The following is a 12181-nucleotide window of genomic DNA, read 5'->3' on the forward strand; positions in this document are numbered from 1 at the left end:
CTCTGAAGAAAAACAAAAGAATTCAAAGTATTACAATACTTATTAAAATTACACTTTGCAAAGTGTAGTCTTTTTTTTTTTTTTTTTTTTTTTTTTTTTTTTTTTTTTTTTAACACATACCCTTTGCTTTCTTTCTGTAGACCTAGAAATAACTGGCCTGGATTTCAGTTTGGGTTACATGTGAATGTACAAAAAAATAGTCTGGCTTTATCCAACTACCATTTTTGCTATAATTGCTGCTGTTTTTCACGGTTGCTCTACATTGATTTCTGTACTTTAAAGGTTTTCTCTTGCTCTTCTGTACAACAACATATGGAATTAAAACCTCACAGAAAACACTGAGTAAGGAAAGATGCTATGACTATAAATCCCAACATTCAGATTTCTGTGTGGATGGATGTCTGGCTTTGTATATCTTATTTAGACCCAGGATGCTGAGATGCTATTCATGTCACGGACAGCTAATACGTGAACAATAGATTCAAAATAATAGTATAAATAACTCCCCTCCCTAAGCAGACATAAAGATAAACACACACCGCAGCTGGAATATGCCTGAATAAAATCTCTTTTCTAAATCCTTTTAGAAATCCTCTAAATACACCAGCTATTTGCAATACGTGCTTTCTTCGAGATTCATAAGTTTATAAGTTCATATCACATGGAAACAAAGAGGTATTCCTTTTTTCTTCTTCTCAATTGCATACTGTAGTTCATAATCGTTTGGAGAAACACAGCAAATATCATCAGGAGGGAAATTAACACTAGACACAACTAATCCCAACCATGCAGGAACATCCTGTTGTTCCCTGCTATAAGTATTGGTGTTTTTATTCTCCCTTAAACATTTTTACATCAAATTAGTGGAAACACCATACACCAGTTTACATTTAATCTAGCTGTTTGCTCATGGTACTCAAGGTATAACTTACAGTAGCAGTTGGGTAGTTTAGGAAATATCAATTTGGTAATGGAAAAAATCTGATTTTTTTAAATTTTTGGGCCAGCTCCATTTGGAGGATGTGGAGAAAGAGGGGAGAGCCCCAAAGCAGTGTAACCAAGAGATGACTAGGCTGGTCAGCTGAGAAATGACACAGTCTCAAACCACTCCTCTGCTTGACACAAATAACAAATTTGAACTTCATAGAATTTCATAAGAACATGAACTAAGTCTAAGGACTAGAATACGCTCTTGTCAAAATTTGAACCTAGATGTGGGGAAGTGTACAAGTGAAATTTTTTTCTAGACCAACAGACTTCCATAAAATGCTTTGACATTGACAGAACAGGAATTTTGACACAGACTTTTTTCCCCCCAGGTTTGTTGTTTTCTTTTGTTTGGCTTTGTTTGGGTTTTGTCTTGCTTAGTTTTGCTTTGGTTTGCTTGTTTGTTTTTAAAGAAAGACTTTAGATTATTTAAAATGTAAGTGATATATCTTGGCTTGACTTCTGTCTTTGTTGCTATTGGGTTTATAGCATTAGACAAAATGAATTAGATTATTTCTCACAGCTCTGTACCTCTTTATAAAGGTCAGTGTTTAGCTATTGAAAATGTTGGAAAGAAGATACATGTGGCATTTGGTGCTATCGATCTGTTTATAATGTATCATAGTGGCCTCCAGGACTTTAATTTCCTTAGTAGCCCACTTTGAGGGCTGCTGTCAAGGGGGGAAAGAATGTTTTATGTCTTCCATGACTTTCTCTGTCCTTACCTTCAACCTGCATTTCAACACTTCACAAAGTCTTTTTATGTTTGGACTCAGGTTTTCTGTATTCAGAAGAGTAGTTAGTTAGTCCGTAGCCCTTTTTATTTCATCTCCTATGCCTCAAAGAATTTAGCACCATATCAAATACATTATTATCCAGTACACACTTACTGTGAAGAGATGAGATACTGAAAACAATGTAAAAATTAAATGTTCATTGACTTGAAGGTTAATTTGACTAGGAGTGCATATGTGTAGGAGGAGTATGCTTGCAAGCTCTATGGTAAGTACGTTTTCAAATTATATAAGTGGCAGGCTGATTTCAGAGCTGTAACATTTCATCTGACCAACAATGGAAATGGAAATGAATATATGAAAAAAATTCTTGCAAATATACTGTCTCACTTATGCTAATGGAACAAATCCATTCAATCCATGGAGCAAATCCATAACAATGGAGTTAATCCATATTTAGATAACATATCTGAGATCAGGGTGAGGGTTCTACTGATTTGGTCCTTAGCACCTACACTTGGTGTTCCTAAATACTTGGGACAAAAGGCTGAATTTTTGGTTGTTGAACTTCCATGGTAAAGCTGAGAGTGCTGGTTGTAAGAAAGCATTCAGAAGTTATTCATATTGTCTCCCATTTGGAATTTGCTCTGTGAAGTAGAAAGGTGCTTTTATGGGAAATTTAAAACAATATTCAGAACGTGAATTAATAATGAAAAACTTCTTAGAGTTTTGCAATACATGGAGACTCCAGATGCAGGAATGGGAGTGAAAAGCAGAAACATAGTAGCATGTGTTGACAGATGGATAAAAAGAGAAGTGGCTTCCAAAGCAAAAAAATCTGAAAGCCCTGAGATCCAAGAGGATTAAGTAAGCCTTTAAATTTTGGTCTCAATTCCACTTGAGAACCTAGTGTGACAGAAATTAGGATACAGTTAGTAGTTTTCACAGCCTGTTCTTGGGTTTGTGGGTGATTACTAATTGTTTTTAATTATATCATTACTATTGGTCTAAGGGAGTTTGAATTTTTTTTCAATTCCTCTGCACTATCTTTTAGCGTATTTACAAAATGTAGTCAGAAAGAAGATTAAAAGTAGATCTTCTAATGTTGAAATATAATGGTTACTTTCAGTTTGGAGCTCCCCCTTTCATTTATCATTCTGTCTGCCTAGGACAGAATTTGATTTGTTTTAAAAGGCCATTGCATTTTATAGACAATGTGGTCTTGTGTTCATCTCACAGGCTTGTATTTTCACCAGTGACACATCTGACACACAGCCCACTCATCACTAGAAGCTACGTCTTACTTTAAAATATTGTTTTCCTAATGTAAGGTGTTGGCCCCGCTTCTCAGAGATTACTGAAGGCTGTTGAATACCTTCTTTGTGCATCGCCCGGTTTTGTGGTGCTTGGGTTAATTAGTGGCTGATATTCTTTCACTACATAGTTCTCTTGTATTTTCCATTTGGAGTGTCCCTATACATGCTTCTGAGGTGTCCTGTAAAAAAAAATGAAAACACCCCCCCCCAACAAACAAACATACAAATCGGAGCAAAAATTCAGCCATTTGAAAACTATTTCTCACTGATCATATAAGTTCAGTCTTTGTATTATGTTCCCTCTAAAATAAACATTTCAGTTGAGCTTAATGAAATATCATCTAAAGTTTCTGCCAAAATATTAACAGTGACGTTTTCTTCTGCCTTCCTCTCAGTGCCTGAATCTGTTTTCTTGTATGCAGATCCATACCTGTACCTTTATCTCTATGTATTAACTGAACATGTAGGGCATTCTTTTACAAGTGACTCTTTAACAAGAATTTAGAAAGTAGAAATGAATTAAAATTATAATTAACTTAAATAACTTAAATTAAAATGAAAATTAACATGAAGAGCAAATAAGCTTCACTTGAACTGGAGAAGAACTCTACATGCTTTCATTTGCTTCAGTTGTATTCCTCTCAGGATACAGTACAAAGATATGACTTTTCCCCATCCCTTTTAACTCGTTTTACTATTCAGTGCAGGAAAGCCTAGTCTTAGTTTCAAGACCTAATGTTCCTAGTCTGGAAAAAAACATGAAGAAAGCTGAGGATAACAGAGAAATGAAGACTATTCTGAAGGGCGAAAGCCAAGAGAATTATCAATGTTTTAAGGAGCTAAGTAATAAACACAAAGTTACAAGGGTATTTAATCATAGGACAGGGGTAATGGGTTTAAACTGAAGGACTGTAGGTTTAGATCAGATATAAGGAAGAAATTCTTCACTATGAGGGTGGTGAGGCACTGGAACAGGTTGCCAAGAGAGCTTGTGACTGCTCCATCCCTAGAATTCTTTAGGGCTGGATTGGATGGGACTCTGAGCAACTTGGTCTAGTGAAAGGTGTCCCTGGTCATGGCAGGAGGTTTGGAACTAGAGGATCTTTAAGGTCGCTTCCAACCCAAACCAGCCTAGGAATCTATGATTCTATGAAATGGAGATAGAATCCATTTTAAAATGAAAATATATAAGGCTTGCTGTAGGTAGTTGAATTAACAAGCAAACTGTTTATGGCATTGTAGAAGAATGTAAGACAAGACTGACTTTCTGAAGTATGTCAATAGAAACTGTGTCTCAGAAAAAGAAGTTGTTTTATTAAAGGAGGAGCTGGGGGCTGTGTGGAGTTGGACATGCTGTCACACCAAAGCTGCTGCAGTGTTTCCCATTGCAGAAGTGAGGCAAGTGTTGCTGGCAGCCATACCAAGCTCCATTGCAGGGATTGCACGTGCATCATTTATCTCAGTGTCCTGGCACAGCCAGGAGGTATTTAGTTCTCGCTTCATGGGAAGTCCAAGTTATGTCTAGAATTAATATACAAACACAAAGAATATAAACACATTTATCACTTGCCCTTTGAATTCATACTCAACCACTTAGGTGGGGAACAGAATATTATGTGAAACTTTAAAAGAGCAAAGGAAATGGAGGAAACACATCAGCTTTGCTGCTTTTGGACAGAAGTACAGCAACTGACTGTGAAGAAAGGTTAAAACTGACACAAATAAGGGCAACATAAATGGTGCCTGGTTTGCTTGGAAGGAGTATAAGTGAAATGCAGAGATTAAATGGTGCCCAAGCAAACAAGAGGACAATAGATCATGCTTTAATGTTGGGTAACAGTGAAGGGAAAATGAGAGATCATTATATTTTTAACATCTGGTACTTTTGTCTTTTAATTTTGTCTTCGAATTTTCTAATATAACTTTCCAAGCATCATTTGAAAAAACAGTGTATCTGCCTCTTTTCTGCTTTGAATCTCTTGGCCATGCTATTTAAAAAAGTACATTACCTTCCTCTGTCATTGTGGTTTGTTGTGACACAAACAGTCCATGATAAATCCTCTTGCACTGATGCAGTATCTGCAGCCAAATACTCTATTGTCTATGTTCCACTGAATGAAGAGGTAAAAAAAATGTTAGGCCTGTCTCTTTCACTGCCAATTATTTCAGTATCGATTTAAAGCAGATTTCTTTGTCTCCATTATAAAACATTATTCTAGAGAAGAACATTAGTATTGCACTGAAAGGTTAAGGTTTTGGTTTTTTCTAAGTGGTGGAATAGAATGGAGGAATGATCTTTACCCCTGAGATGTAGATTAGGGACTTAATAGTTCTATTTAGAGTAAACAATGGTCCTACACGTGATATGCATTAATGGACATACCCCCTCAAATTTCTCGTGAGAGGGTAACAGATCCACATCAAAACTGGTTTTCATGTGCCTTTTTTCTCATTACAGTATTACCGATGGAAGTATAACCTTGTTAGCCTGTAACTAAAACACATTTCCTATATGCAAGTTTCAAAAACTCTTTTCCATACCTGCCGTGAACACCCTTTAGAAGTTGTATGAAAGGACAGTTTTAGATTGATTCCAAGTTAACATGCAAAAAATTTTGTGATGTGAAGCTGAATAATCCAAAAAAACCCCAAAACTCACCACAACTCTCTTTAACACCCCCAATAACAGAAAAGCAGAAACAAGTTTGCAAATTTCATCAAGTTTTTTGTATTTATATTTGGCTTTTCAAAACTGATCCAGCCATGCTTTCCCAGACATACCAACAAACAGGTAAATACATCTGAAGAGATTTTCTTCCTAAAGGCTGAACAGTTTATGCTGTGTAAAACCTTTGACATGCATTCAGCGCCTTTGCTCATTATTTTTTATTGCATGTCCTTTTTATGTTAGAATTTTAGTTGAAATTGCCTGTTTTATCAGCAGGGTATACTATATGAAACTGAACAAGAAAGGATTTCCTTTCTTGTAGAAAGGGAAATAATGTAGAATATAGTCTGTATTATGCATTTGCTTTGATTAGACACCAGAGATGTTCATGTACATTTTCAAAGCTAGAAAGATGAATTTTCAAAGTAAATGGCATTAAAAAGAGTGATGGCATCAGTGGTCAGTGAGGATACAGAAGAAATGGATGGAAAGGTTTTCAATGAGAAGGAGAAAAAAGGGCTTTTTTTTTTTTATGAGTCTAAGTGAGAGAAATTCTCTTCTCAGAAGAAGAGGGAAAACTAAAGCAGAGATTTTTTTCTGGCAAATATCTTTTTGAATTTGTGGTCTGGCTAAAGAAATATGCCTTCTAAGAAGTAATTAATATCTTTTATTAACATCATGTCTCAGAACAAGACAGTAATTTTGTTTGAAATTCTCTGCCAGTAGCTAAATTAGCATAATTGAATTGAGAAAGGTGAAAGCCATAATTTGCACGCTTTATTCAGGTAGTCATTTAAATTATAGAAAAGTGATAGAGGGACTTACATTTTCCTCTGTCACAGAATAATCATGTGTCAGAAAAGTATGAAAAACTTGAAAAGAAATGCCTGTGAATTAACAATCTGGAGTTCTTTCCCTGAAGATAAAATGTACTAGATATAATCTATAGACTACTACTGGCACAGATTAATAAATACTGGCAAAAGGTGGTAAAAGTTCCAACCCTTCATATAATTTTTATTTTCGGTGATGAAATTGTCTTTAAAAGCCTTTCTGAGTTAAAGTGCAAAGAAGAACTTTCTAAGTATCTAAAAAAGGGGAAATTTACAACTCCCACATTTCTTTAAAAATTATGAACTTCTATTTCAATAAATTGAAAATTAAATTGGATGTGGAATTCCAAAATTTAGGGCTTGCTATATCCCATTGGACTGATTTGTTTATTTTTTTACATTTGGTTTGCAGAAATGCTCTTTTAAGATCCTTTTGAAATGCTTGAAAAAAGAAAATTCAAATGAAAACTAAAATGGCAATAAAAACCAGGAATAGATAAAGATTAAAAACTCAGAAAATTTTATTACTGGGGTTTTACTGAGTTGAGTCTTATTTAGACATAGAACTTTTTTAGTACAACAACTTTGCATCATACATAAAATGAGTGAGAGTTTGCCTAAAGCTTTAAAACCCTGAAGAATTTAATGAAACTACTATGTCTTGCTGATTTTTTAAAGCATTAATGTTTTCTCGTCTCTTATAATAAATAAATAATAATTAAAAAAAAAAAAAACAAAACCAAAACAAACCAAAAAGCACCTGCAAGAATCAATGCAGGTGAATTTCCTTGTGATTAAGTTGCTTGTTTGTGGTTGTGTCAAAAATTCATGTTTACAGTAGATTGAACAATATGGAGAAATTGTCCTAGTTTTACTTTCTCCACATGGGCAGTGTTACAATTCTACCCCTGCCACTATACACAAGAAATCCATTTTAAATGAAGAACAATAATAGCAATTTTATACAATAATAGCAATCTCTGTTAAGGTTAGGCTGATATGATATGAATTTAGTGCTATCAGATGTACACTGAGTTTGAAAATACTGTATGGAGTTCAGAATTTGTCTCTAGTTAAGGATTCCAGACACAAGACAGGAACAAAGAGAGTGAGGTTGAGAAATAATTTCTGCTTATTCCTTCTGAAGTGGGATTATGGTCAAAAAGAGGTCTGTAAAAGCTGAGCCTCAGGCAGCTCTTCCAGCCTTATCCAGATCGCAAGGCCAGGCCTTCCTAAGCAGTGGCACTGGCGATAATGAAGCATCTCTGTTCAAAGATGGCTTAAATCTACAGTAAAGCAATCTTACAGCACAGTGTTATAGAATATTAAAACTTTCACTTTCTCAGTAACAGCTGGAATATGTTTGCTACCCAGCTAAAGGGAAAACTATCAAACAATGGTTATAACAGTAAAACTGAAGAGCCTGTTGGATTCCATGTCAGTGTATCATCATCTACATTTGTATTGAGTATAATATTATTGTTGTTGTTGTAATTATTATTATTACCACCATCAGGCATTTTTTTCGTCAAGAGTAATATTAATTCTGAATAGTAAAAAAATTCCTCTTAGATAAAGGTACAAATTGAATGCTGTAGGTGATCAGTAAGAAGCAAAATCATCCCTTTACTGATACAGTAGAGAGAGGAGAGAGAAAAGACCATAAGATGTGTGGTGGGGGGGGCGAAATGCACTTTACATTCTGAGACTATCCTCTTTCTTTGTAGAAAGAATAGACTTGTAGTAAAAGCTACACCATCGAACTCCAATTAAGAATGAGCCTTTTACAAAGAAAATAGGAGGAAGAAGATATAGCCACAATAAAAATGAAACAATTTTGAGGATACCTAACAGCAGTCTTTTTTTCATGGCTGTCGTGGTTTCTTCCTTCCTCAGAAGGGAGGACAATTCTGTGCACTAGGAATCTGGTAAGCATACATAAAATGCTAGCAAGAAACAGACCAGGGACCATGAACCATTTTAATGTCATATGCCATTATGCAGGAAAGGATAACATGATGTAATCAAAGCAATGACAGACAGGAAGGAAGAGAGAAAATTTTTTATATTTCTGATTCTGGGATTTATTAATGCTGAAATAAGGAAAACATACTGGATGTCACAGGTAGAATTTTTTGATAATATGCTTTTTTTACTTGAAGTTGTGAATTTTTCAAAACCGATTTTTTTTTCCACTGAAACCAATACAGACTGATTTTCTACTCACAATAATACCTGATCACATCACTAGGGAATTCCATAATCTACTGTCACCCTTTTAAACATCTCAGAATAGAGCTCCTAACATCTCCAGCATCCTCATCAGTGAGCTCATTGTTCCTCATTCTGCTGCTGCAGGCTCTGCTGTAATTAACTGGATGGGCCACAGCACACAGATTTACCTGGATTGAGACAGCTGTAATGCAGCTACCAGTGCTGGGAACAGAGCAAGTATGGGGTTTGAGGGGAGCCCACCAGACACCTTGTAGACCTCTCCATCTAACTAAAACCAGGTTACATGGGTTATGCATGTGCTAGTAACTAGAACAAGCCGTGCCTCTGTGCTGGCCCCAAGGCCAAGTGTCACAACATAGCTCACGTCTGCACAGCCACATTCTCTTCATTTCCCAAAATAGAGAGGCCTGGACTTCAGTGCCAACTGGGAGCCATTGCTGACCTTTGCTGTCCCCACCGTATTCCCTGGGAGAGCACTAATTGGCATTGGCTACAACGGGGCTCGAGGGCATGACCACAACTGGAGCGTTCTGGGCAGTCAATCGCCAGTGCTGGGGCCCATGGACTCATTGCCACTAAGTAATGTCTGTAGTCATGGCCATGCACGATAATACCCAAACGAGCTGGACTAAAGCCGTCCTAGATGTGCTTCACCCAAGCTTTCCTCAGAGGCTGAATCTAGGTAAAGCCTAGAGCATGAGCAAGAAACTAGCGGAGGTAAAAATAGTATTCACATTGGATCCTGACTGTAAACAATATAAAACCAGTTTTTGCACTTCTCTGTCCTGCTGTGTTTGTTTTACAGGAAGGGAAAGTCTAAATAATTTCTCTGTGTTTATGAATTCCCAATGTGCATTAACATTCAGTGCAATAAACTGGAAAATGCCAAGTACTGTTTTAAAGCTTCTTTTTCCAGAAATGTAGTGCTTCATATTCTTTTCTTTGCAGGATCTATAGCCACAGAAAGAATGATGAAGACTGCAGGATCCATAATGTACTTAATTTAGAATGACTTTGCAAGCTTTTGCAAGTAGATGTCTAAAATCTTATTATTTTAAAGAGAGTTATTTCAGTTTTTTACTTTAGGGTAAAAGAATCTTCATATTAAGAGAATATTTTCTCTAGTTTTTTTTTTTCCCTACAAGTTAATGGTAACATGCAATGTTTTTAGTTTCTTGGAGCTGTAGAAAAGCAACCTTTTTTACTTCTAGAGGTTTATAAAAGGATCTGATTCATTCTACAGAAATCAATGATTTGATAAAAATAATAGCATATTCTTTACCTGCATCACTGAGAATCATTACACTGCTTACATGGGAACAGACTAGAGTTTATACTAAGAATCCCCCAGAATCCAGAGATAAACAGAAATTTGGATGTGGTGACCAGTATCTTGACAACAGTGAGTGGACATTGAGTAGGAAGAACATAAAAGGAGGGAAGTTGAATGCCACCAATTCTTTTAAGCTGAGAAGCTGATAAGAAAAAAACCCTGACATTTGTCCTTAGGATCTCTTTGGACGCAGGCAATCACCAATCCCAGAGGAGCGGAACAAATTCACACACTATAGTGTTTGCTATGATTGGAGCTGGAAATATATTCAGGAATATTACATTTTGAGGAGATAGTGGTTACTAATACTGTAGCTTCCCAGGTAGGGGTAGGAACAGTGCTCCAGCTGAACCCAAATTATATTGTATCATGGCATCAAGGAGCCAGTGGGCTTTGATTTTCTATATATAGTATTAAAACTCCAGTTTGAGGGAGTGAACTAGTGGCCAAAGTATCAGGCACATCCTCCCTTATTCCCTGTTACCCAAGTTATATGCTGTCCTGTTTGCTAGTTCCTTTTTACATCCATGCTGCCAAATTCTCCTGCTAAGGTTACGCCCACCCGAGCACATTTAGTGCAGTCAGTGCAGTTTCTCAGGCTTGACAGCAGGGTAATGGAGTCAGTCTGAATTATCTCAAAAATAACATGATGGAGTCAAGGAAAAGCTAAAGCTCAGAAATGCTGCTGTTGTTTTCTAGGAGAAGAGGCAGAAATAATTTGCTTTTCTTCTAATAGCATAGGGCAACTTCTTCTACCAGTCCTCTGCTGTCTTTACTTCTCCTGTATTTGAATAGGTAAGATTTAGGAGGGAGGCAGATAGTGAATTTGGATACTCTCACCCAATGTGGGTTTTGTCTCACGAGTATGACTTAAAAAAACATTGACAGGTTTTAATTTCTGTATACTACCCAGTGCTTTGCAGAATTTGAAGCTTCACAGACTGAGGCATCCACAGATATGAACTGCCACTCTATACACTCATGAACTGGTAGGCTTTTCTCTTTCGAGTTATTGGGAAGGATTACATCCCAAGAACACAAATTGTTGAGAATTGCAAAGTGTTTCTGAAGCATCAGAGCAATTTTGCGTTGTTTCTGCTAATGGCACAACCCAGTGTCCACTGAAGTGGGAGAGAGAAGCATGTGAAGCAGAGATACTCAGGGCCAAGCCACAGATGTGAACATATCATAGTCTGATTTATCATGTTTAGCAAAAGCATTCATTTTCCACATTAGCAGCATTGACTAACCAGTATGCAGGGCCCAGAGATCTATTTACATTACATCAACCACAATTGCTAAAAACCTTTGGAAATGTGCTGCAGTACTTTTCCCTAATGTCAGTAAATCCTTGAGAATAGATGACCCAGATATCAAAGATAATTTGAGCGTGTCACTCACATACTAGTCTACACAGGTATGCCAGAAGCCAAACACCTTTGAAGGTTTCCTGTTTAGAGCAATTTAAATATACTCAGTGCCTGGGTATATTTATATAAAACTGCCTAAACTACATTGAAATTCAAAAAACCAACAAAAGTGCCTGGGAAAAAAATGAACTTCCTATGAATAAAGGATAGAATTATCTAAAGGACCCAGGTCAATCTAAACTTTTAAGTTATAGTTAAAATGCTGATTGCTTGCCATAGTAGGGCAGCTGTGCCAAGAAAACAGGAACAAATCTGATAGCCACTTATAAGTGTATTAAGAGTGTATGTGTAATATGAAGTTATGAGAGTTGACGTTTAAAAACAAAATTATCCTTGTGAAATTTGCAGGCTCTCCAAACACATGGTTCTCCAAAACCATATGAACAGTGAATAATTCAAAGTACAAAAACATACGTTATCAATACTCTGAGGCAAAAAAAAAAATCCTTCTTACTCCTTTTTTCATAGTCAGAGACACAGCTGTTGAAAATGCCCTCCTATTAAAAAAAATAAATTAAAAAAGAGGTAAAATAGCTCAGATGTCTAAAATGTATCTTTTTTACATTTGCCAAGCCTATCAACAGAACTGCCTGTAGATAACATCACTGATGACTGAGGCATGTATCCCTATTGCAGGAAATTTCT

At 36.3% G+C, this 12181-nt stretch overlaps 1 long non-coding RNA gene across 1 annotated transcript in view; it reads right to left on the reverse strand.

The window, feature by feature from the left end:
• Positions 1-4329: 4329 nt before the first annotated feature.
• Positions 4330-12181, reverse strand: part of LOC135413110 (uncharacterized) — a 121508-nt gene continuing 113656 nt past the window's right edge. The window contains exons 3-4 of the long non-coding RNA XR_010430091.1: positions 5047-5148; positions 4330-4558 (exon numbers count right to left, since the gene is read on the reverse strand). This is a non-coding gene — a long non-coding RNA (uncharacterized LOC135413110). The remainder of the gene's footprint in view (positions 4559-5046; positions 5149-12181) is intronic.

Source organism: Pseudopipra pipra, chromosome 4 (assembly GCF_036250125.1).
Source record: "Pseudopipra pipra isolate bDixPip1 chromosome 4, bDixPip1.hap1, whole genome shotgun sequence".
NCBI lineage: Eukaryota > Metazoa > Chordata > Aves > Passeriformes > Pipridae > Pseudopipra > Pseudopipra pipra.